At 44.3% G+C, this 9,117-nt stretch overlaps 1 pseudogene; it reads right to left on the bottom strand.

Annotated features, from left to right (window-relative positions):
• Nucleotides 1-8,752: 8,752 nt before the first annotated feature.
• On the bottom strand, nt 8,753-8,848 carry LOC129151359 (U6 spliceosomal RNA; annotated as a pseudogene).
• Nucleotides 8,849-9,117: the final 269 nt, after the last annotated feature.

Here is a 9,117-nt window from a genome sequence, read left to right as displayed (position 1 = left end):
GACTAAATGGTCCCAGGTTCGATTCCAGTCAAGGGTATGTACTTTGGTTGCAGGCACATCCCTAGTGGCAGGTGTGCAGGAGGCAGCTGATGGATGTTTCTGACTCTCTATCCCTCTCCCTTCCTCTCTGTAAAAAAATTAATAAAAATATATTTTAAAAAAAGAACACAAACTCAGGCTAGACATAGAGTCTTAGCTCCTTAGCAGCTATAGAAGCTTGTAGAAGTTATTTAAGTTTCATTTACCTCAGATTCTCCAGCTGTAAAATGAGATATATTATGGCACTTGCCTCAAAGAGATTTGGGGTGTTAGGAAGTAAGTTTGAATATATAACAAGTGTCCAACACACAGTATGTAACATGTTAGGTTTTTAATATTATTACTATTTGTTAGACATAGTATGAGGCACTCAGATGTGGTGGAGGATAAAATAGGCTAGGTTTATGCTCTTCTGGAACTTACTATCTGGTGAAATAAAAGAGATACAATAACATACAAATAATGATAGGAATACTAATGTGTTAGTGGCTATGAAATAAAAGCAGAAGGTACATGAAGTCCATGATAGGACTAGCAACAGTAGGCTTTACTGAGAAAGTGATATTTACCCTGAGACCTGACAATTGAGTAGAATTCAGTCAGCAAAGAAGACAGGTAACAGTTACAGAAGAGAGGAATAACCCAAAAGGACTTTCTGTGTTTGTCTCCTACTGCACTCATAATGCTTTTCTTTTCATTATTTGTGTGGTGCCTATTTTCTGGCCTTGACCCCTAACCCCATCATTCTCAACAACAAACAATAAAATAACAAAGCACACACACACACACACACACACACACACACACATAGAGAGAGAGAGAGAGAGAGAGAGGGAGACAGAGAGAGAGAGAGAGAGGAACTTAAAGCTATAAACTCAATGACTGCAAGATCCTCAATATTTTATTTTGTTCCCAAAAGTATCCAGAAAATTGGATCTAATCCTTTTTAAATCCATTATAATTCTTTAGCTGATAAAATAGGCATCAAACTCTTTAATAAAATAGTTAGTTAAATAAATTTTTAGACAGAAGAATATTCTTTTTTTAAAATATATTTTTATTGATTTCTAGAGAGGAAGGGAGAGGGAAGAGAGAGATAGAAACGTCAATGATGAGAGAGAATCATTGATCAGCTGCCTCCTGCATGCCCCCTACTGGAGATAGAGCCCTCAACCCAGGCATGTGTCCTTGATCAGAATCAAACCCAGGAGCCTTCAGTCTGCAGTCCAATGCTCTATGCACTGAGCCAAACCAGCTAGGGTCAGAAGAATATTCTTGAAAGAGGATATTATTTAACATATAAAAGTATATTAGATGTATTTTAATTTGGGCATGTTTCTTACAGCAGCATACATTTCTCTCAGTAGGCATTTCACCAAACTGTTTCAGGCTCTGGCATTATGTTCTTTTGGATCACATTAGCATATAGCATACAACTTTATTTACTTATAGATAACTATCCAGGATGGGCAACATTCATTATCAGCACAGCAAAAATTATCAGCAAATTTAACTTCTAAATTGAACCAACTAAGAAAAGATTCCAATTGTCTTCTTTGTCCCCACAAAAAAAATATGAGTAGGCTATAAACCTGAGTCAGCTGAGATACTGAGTAAAAGAATGGGATAAAGTTTACTTCAATAAGTATCCTACCTAATAATAGAGTAATATGCAAATTGACCATACCTTCGCTACACCCACCAGCCACGCCCACCAGCCACGCCCACCAGCAAACCGTTGCAGGGACGCTGGGGTGCGGCCTTGGGCACCAGCGGGGAGCCTGCACAGATCGCAGGCAACCACTGGGGGTCAGCTCCTAAGATCTGTAGCCGGGAGGCTGGGGTGCAGCCAAGCCCAAGGCTGCCGCCCGGGGCCAAGCCCCGACCCTGAAAGAAGGCAGAAGGCGGTGGCCACAGCCAAGGCCTGGGTCCCTGGTGCAGGCAGAAAACTGGTGCAGGCAGCCAGGTGAATGAAGGTCTACTGCACAAATCTTCGTGCAAATGGGCTGCTAGTTATTAGATAACTAGAGGTTTAGTGCACAAAAATTCGGGCACTCAGGGTGTCCCTCAGTCCAGCCTGCACCCTCTTGCAGTCCGGGACCCCTCGGGGGATGTCCGACTGACGAATTAGGCCTACTCCCTAGCGGAATTGGGCCTAAGCTGGCAGACATCCCTCTGGCAGCCCGGGCCCCTCGGGGGATGTCCACGGGGAGCAGGCCTAAGATGTTAGTTGGACATCCTTAGTGCTGTTGCAGAGGCAGGAGAGGCTCCCGCCAACACCACTGTACTAGCCAGCCATGAGCCAGCTTCTGGCTGAACGCACTGTGGAAGCACACTGACCACCAGTAGGCAGCTCCTGCATTGAGCATCTGCCCCCTGGTGGTAAATGAGAATCATAGTGACCAGTCATTCCTCTGTTAGAGTCAATTTGCATATTACCCTTTTATTATATAGAACTAGAGGCCCGGTGCATGAAATTCATGCACAGGGGGTGGGGGTGAGGTTCCTCCGCCCAGCCTGCACCCTCTCCTCCGGGACCCCGCAGGGATCGGACCTAAACCAACAGTCAGACATCCCCCTTGCAATCCGGGACTGCTGGCTCCTAACCACTTGCCTGCCTGCCTGATGCCCCTAACCCCTCTGCCTGCCAACCTGATCGCCCCTAACTGCTTCTGCCTCAGTCCCTGCACCTAGGACACAGGCTTCCCTCCCTCTGACCAGCCGCAGGCACCTGGGACCCTGGGCGGCTCGGCCTGGGCCAGGCACAGGCACCCAGGACCCTGATGGCTTAGCCCTGGCAGGCCACAGCCACAAGTAACCGGGACCTTGGGCAGCTTCTCCCAGGACTGTTGGCGGCTTCGCCCAGGCCTAGCTTTGGCAGGAAGGATGTCCAGAACATGTCTGGTCTAATTAGCATATTACCCTTTTATCAGTATAGATGGTGGGGTTCTATTTCTGTTCCTCAGAGGCTGGCTGGGCTTATGTACACTCATCTCTGAATAATGAAAGGTGTCCTTGAAAAAGAGGGTCCATTTCCTGGTTCCAAAACATTTGGCTGTGGAGTCCCACCCCTAAGCAGTGATGTTTCTCCCAGAGAGAATAGTCATATTCACGGTTTTCTGGGAGTTAGCAAACCATCTCCCCTGTTGTAAAACTCGTTGGAAAACTGGGACAAAATTTATAATCTTTAGTCACCATTAAAATCTATCCCACAACAGATAGATTAGAATAATCATTAGGTGAAGAGAGTGATGGTTTGCTTTTATATTACAGGAAAGAAAGAAAGATGGAAAGCAGATATGTAAAAACTACTGTTTTATTTTACAAAGAAAATATATAAATGTAATCAGAAAATTACTAAGAAGATAATCTAGATTTCATGGAAGATTCTTTTTTTTTTTTAAATCTATTTTATTGATTTTTTACAGAGAGGAAGGGAGAGGGATAGAGAGCTAGAAACATCGATGAGAGAGAAACATCAACCAGCTGCCTCCTGCACACACCCCCTACCGGGGATGTGCCCGCAACCAATGTACATGCCCTTGACCGGAATTGAACCTGGGACCTTTCAGTCCACAGACCGACACTCTATCCACTGAGCCAAACCGGTTTCGGCGATTTCATGGAAGATTCTTAAATTCTTTGTGGGGACGATGGTTTTAGTTTCTTCCCTGAATTATAGCTGCTCTTTTAAACGACAAAGCTTCCATCTGGTCCATCTTGATTTAAGATGCAGTTTTAAAAATAAAACCACAAGGCAGTGTTTGCTGAAAGCACAAAATCTCTCTACTTATCACCCCAGTAAAATATAGATTAAAACAACGAGCCTAGAAAGACAGAATTTTATACAATGCTAGTGTCACTTTACTTGCAAAAAAATTATTTTAAATGTGCCTAACACCTTCACATAATGATGTGGCTCAAAAATTATTCACAGAGCTAAATTTGATCTCAGATAATAGCCTCTGGAAAGGCATATGAAAAGCAAATTAACTTGCATGGGCATGTTTGCAGTCAGATATTCGCTCTCAAATGATAGGGTAAGCGAAAGAGATTTTGCTGTGGTAAATCACATTTTCTTCAAGAATATGTATGGGATTTGATAGAATTCAATTTTGGAAGAATATAAAAGTAATAAATCTAAAGCAGTGTCAAGATCCTTCAGTTATATAAAATTACACCTTTGAAATTACTCTTTTCCAGAATGGCAGTACTATCCTTTAAAACTTACATGGGTTCTCTTATACAAGCTGATTGTTTTTTTAACATTTCTCTAATTTTCCATGACTGCTTAGTTGCTTCTGAAGTAGTATTTTTACCAGTTTAAGTTGGTTTATAATTGGTTGCATTTTTTTCAATTCAGAGGATTAGCCGAGCACAGAATAAATTATCCCAGGTGTGTGTGTGTGTGTGTGTGTGTGTGTGTGTGTGTGTGTGTGTTGCATGTATGTTTGTGCTGTTATCAGAACTTAATTATTATTAAAATTTATAAATATTTGTTAAAAATTCTATTTAAGAAATAACAATTTTTATCTATGACAGCTATGTTAAATTTCCTTTCAAATATGCACTCAACTCTTAACTTGTGCTCCTATGACATTCTTCCTACAGTTTTGGGTCACAGACCCATTCAGGAAGCCAGAGAGCACTAGCCAGTTTGGCTCAGGGAATGGAGCATTGGCCTGAGGACCAAAGCGTCCCCAGTTCGATTCTGGTCAAGGGCACGTACCTCAGTTGCCGGCTCCTCCCTGGCCCCGGCCCTGGTCCAGGCTCACGCAGGAGACAACCAATCAATATGTTTCTCTCACATTGATGTTTCTCTCTATATTTCCCTCTATCTTCTACTCTCTCTAAAAATCAATGGAAAAATATCCTCAGGTGAGGATTAACAGAAAATAAATATAAAATATGAATCCATCTACCCAATGGAATACTACGCTGCTATAAAAAAAGAAGGGACTTTTACCATTTGCAACAGCATGGATGGACCTGGAGAGCATTATACTAAGCGAAATAAGCCAGTCAGAGAAAGATAAATATCACATGATCTCTTTCATTTGTGGAATATAATGAACAACATAAACTGATGGACAAAAATAGATCCAGAGACAGAGAAACACAGAACAGACTATCAAACCTCAGAGGGAAGGCAGGGGAGGGTTGGGGAAGGATGCAAGAGATCAACCAAAGGACTTGTATGCATGTATATTAACAAAACCAATGGGCACGGACACTGGAGCAGTGGGGGCTTGGCTGGGGGATGGGAGTGGCCAGGGAGGGGTTGATGGGGGGAAAAGGAGACATATGTAATATTTTAAACAATTAAAGAAATGAATCCAGTAAAAGCCATAGACTCTCTCCATGAACACATGTAAGCACACACAGACAATTTCATACATAACTAGTTATTGGACTTTCTAAATGCCAATTTTAACCTTCTCTTGATATTTTTTGGCATTCTTTTGATAAATTTTCTTACTTTTAAAAGGAGTTCCTTTTTAATTCATATATTGACTCATAAAACTTTCATCTGGAAAGAACTTTAGAGATTATCTAAATAAATGGTTTCCCTAAAGCTCTAAGAGGTAAGACAGTTTCCTCAAGGATGCACCACTAGTAAGTACCAGGGTTGGGATTACAATGTATGTCGCCTGGCTATTTATCCAATGCTCTTTCAATTAAGGTAGACATTAAAATTCTAAGAATAGATGGCTAGCACTGAGTAAATGACTAATAAAGAAATAAAAATTAGGCCGACTTGAAACGGCAAATATCTCCACTGCTATAAAAGCCATCCTTGTGACTCACAGTTGTTTCCCCCTATGATTGCACGAACGCCAGTATAATACAGGCCCTGCTTCTTGCTTTCCTGAACAAATCCTGTAGGGCTAAATAAAGCACAGAGCTCCCATTAGCTTCCAAGGGACTTTAGTTCTTGGTTCAGCCCAGCAGCGATGCTAAGCAAGAGGAGACACAAGCCAATACCTTTGAGATAAAAACAGGAAACGAATTACTATATGACACAGTTAAATAATAAGAAAAATGGGCCCATTTCTACACACTAATACATTTCTCTGCCAATCTTCTTTAATCTCCAGAGACTTAGGTATCATTCTTTCACAATACTGTTCCTATCACAGCAATGAAATCTCTCTAATATCTTCTCAGGGAAAGTTGGATACAATTTGTTAAGCCGTAATTGTGTTACCTACACTATTAATTTGGGCTCTCATCCCACAAGGAGCTTAGCTAGTGATGAAATTTGCTTGGGCTGTGTTGCTTGACATCACTTTTACAGACACATTGAAGTAAAAGGCTTCCACTTCTTTCAAAGAAAGATAAGTGCAAATATTTCTTAGAAAATTAATGTTCCTCAACCAGGAAGCGAGCTACCGGATGCCAAGTTACTTGGCCACGGCACAACAGATCAGTTTCAAGCACAGGTACTTTTAAAATAAAGAATGGCAGGTCAAAGACAAAGTAAGACTTAATAATGGAAGAACTCTCAGCCACCTTCCATTTAATAAAAATAAGTCAGATGACAAAACATTTTAGGTGTTTCTCAAAATAACCTACAATAACAAAAGCATAATATGCAAATTGACCGAACGACCAAACAGCAGAATGACCATCCAGACAACTTTCCAGACAACCGCACTATGACATGCACTGGCACCAGACCAACCAAGGCAGGTGTGATGCAAGTGGTTGGGGGGCCCCTCCATCGCCCCATGATCTCCCTGTAGAGGGAGGCCCAGGCCACCCAAATCATCATACCCTATGCCTTTCTCCCACAGAGGGAGGCAACTGGTGGTAGGGGAGGAGGGGGGCAGTGCCACACAGATGGCAAGCAGTGGCAGTAGTGGGGGTGGGGCCAGCTGCCGGCAGCTGGGGGAAGGAAAACCCCAATAAGCCTGATCATGGGCCAAACCTAGGGACCCTACCCAAGGGGTCCCAGATTACAAGAGGGTGCAGGCTGGACTGGGGGGTCACCCAACCCCATGCACGAATTTTATGCACCAGGCCTCTAGTCTTATATATAATAAAAGCCTAATGTTCAAATTGTCCCCTCGACTGGAATTCAACTGGAAGTTCAACCATTTGCTATGATGTGCGCTGACCACCAGGGGTCGGCACAAAACATGGTGGGCATCAGCAACACAGTGCTGGCAGTGGGTGGCAGTGGAGGCAGTGCCAGCCCTGATAGGCCCTGATGACAGTGAAACCATAGCAGGATGGTGGAGCAGGTGAGCTGGCGGCACCAGGCCAAGGCAGGTGCGAGTGGGATCCTGATTGCCCCGCCAATCACCCTGCAGACAGCAACTAGCGGCTAGCAGGCCCTGATTGCCTGATCATGGTTGGGCCGCAGGCTGGGACAGGGAACTGGGGGTTGGTGGCAATGACCAACCGCCTGCGGTATCCGGGTGGGGGGCTGCTACCTTTCACTGGTTACCTGGGGGCAGGGGTAACAGGGACGGAGGTGCAGTGAGAATGCCAGGTGTCCGCTGATGCCCCGGCCAGCGGGGTCTTCTAACGAGGGTACTGAGGCGGCGCACCTAAGAGAATGAGAGACAGACAAGGGACGAAGAAGAATGAAGGCAAGACAAAAGGGTTTCTGATCAAGCCTCGAAATTTTATTCTTACAGTGTTCCTTATATGTGGTTTCTATAAGGGGAGATGCCTAGGAGGGGTGGGGGCTGAATGGGTCATGTGGACTTAGATAATCAGCTAAAGTCGTAAAGGGTGCTGACTATAGATAAAGGGTGTGGCGGTTGAAGGGAGGCTACAGAAGGAATGCTTTGTCCTCAGGCAAGAGGAAGTGGGCCAAGGTCAGAGTTAAACCTTTGACCAACTCTTGGCTCCTGACACGCTGAGCTTGCTTTAACTCCCCCTGCTACCCTCCCCCAGGAAGCACTGAGCAACTTCTTCCGGGTGAGCCGGGCCACAGCCACTGGGACTGCAGCGGCTGGTCAGGCTCCCTGTGGGTTCACGCAGGAGCCAGTCTGGGAGGCTGGCCAGCTGGGAGAGAGGGCACTTCCCACCATCTTCTGTGTGGTGCCGCTGGGTTGCCCAGAGGCCCACACTGCACCCCAGCTCGCATCATCCAGCAGTGCTCACCATATCTCTACCTAGGGACTTGGGTGCTGTGACTCAGGCAGAGGGGGGCGGGGCGCATGGGGACCCAAGGGCCCAGGTGCTGCCCAGGGCCCAGACATCAGCTGGTACCTGCCCTTCCACGCCAGACACTCGTGCTTTGATCACTGGCCTGGCCTAGGGACTGCACCCTTGCATGAATTTCATACACCAGGTCTCTAGTGTAAAATAATTGCAATCAGTGAAATCTAGATATGGTGGTTCTCAAATGTAAATGAGAGCGCCAGCTAGTATTCTTATTCAAAATCATATGCTGACTCAGTTGGTCTGGGCTGGGCCTGGAGACCCTGCATGTCCAACAACCTCCTGGGGACTGTTGACCACACTTAAAAAAATTAATATGTTTGTATTGACTTTTTCAGAAAGAGAGAGAGAGAAACATCAATAGGCTGCCTCCTGCACACTCCCTACTGGGGATTGAGCCTACAACCTGGGCATCAAACCGGGAATCAAACTGGTGACCTCTTGGTTCATAGGTCAATGCTCCACCACTGAGCCCCACTGACTGGGCAGCTGCTGACCACATGTTGAGTAGTGGGGCTTAAGGTGGCTATGGTCTAAGATAATGATGAAATTAACATTTTTTTTTTTTTTGGCCATGCTAATCTTCTCTGTATCTTTCCAATTTTAGTATATGTGCTGCCGAAGCGAGCACAAAACTTTGTTTTTTATGAGAACTGATGTTTACCAAGTACCCACTACATGTAAAGCACATCACCCATATTATGTTCAACACACAGAACCTGCCTGAGGAAAATATCATTGCCCTCATTTTACAGATAATTAAAATGAAGCTCACAAGGAAAAATACATGCAAATAAAGATAAAATGTCACAAACGGGTAGAACTGGAGTCTGAAATTAGAGTTGTCTGGTTCAAAACCTTTTCATTAATTTATTCATTAAACTAATACGAATGGAATGC

The sequence above is a fragment of the Eptesicus fuscus genome, chromosome 13 (genome assembly GCF_027574615.1).
Source record: "Eptesicus fuscus isolate TK198812 chromosome 13, DD_ASM_mEF_20220401, whole genome shotgun sequence".
NCBI classification, from domain to species: Eukaryota; Metazoa; Chordata; class Mammalia; order Chiroptera; family Vespertilionidae; genus Eptesicus; species Eptesicus fuscus.
The sequence above is the reverse complement of the archived record's forward strand: the minus strand, read 5'-3'. Positions and strand labels throughout refer to the sequence as shown.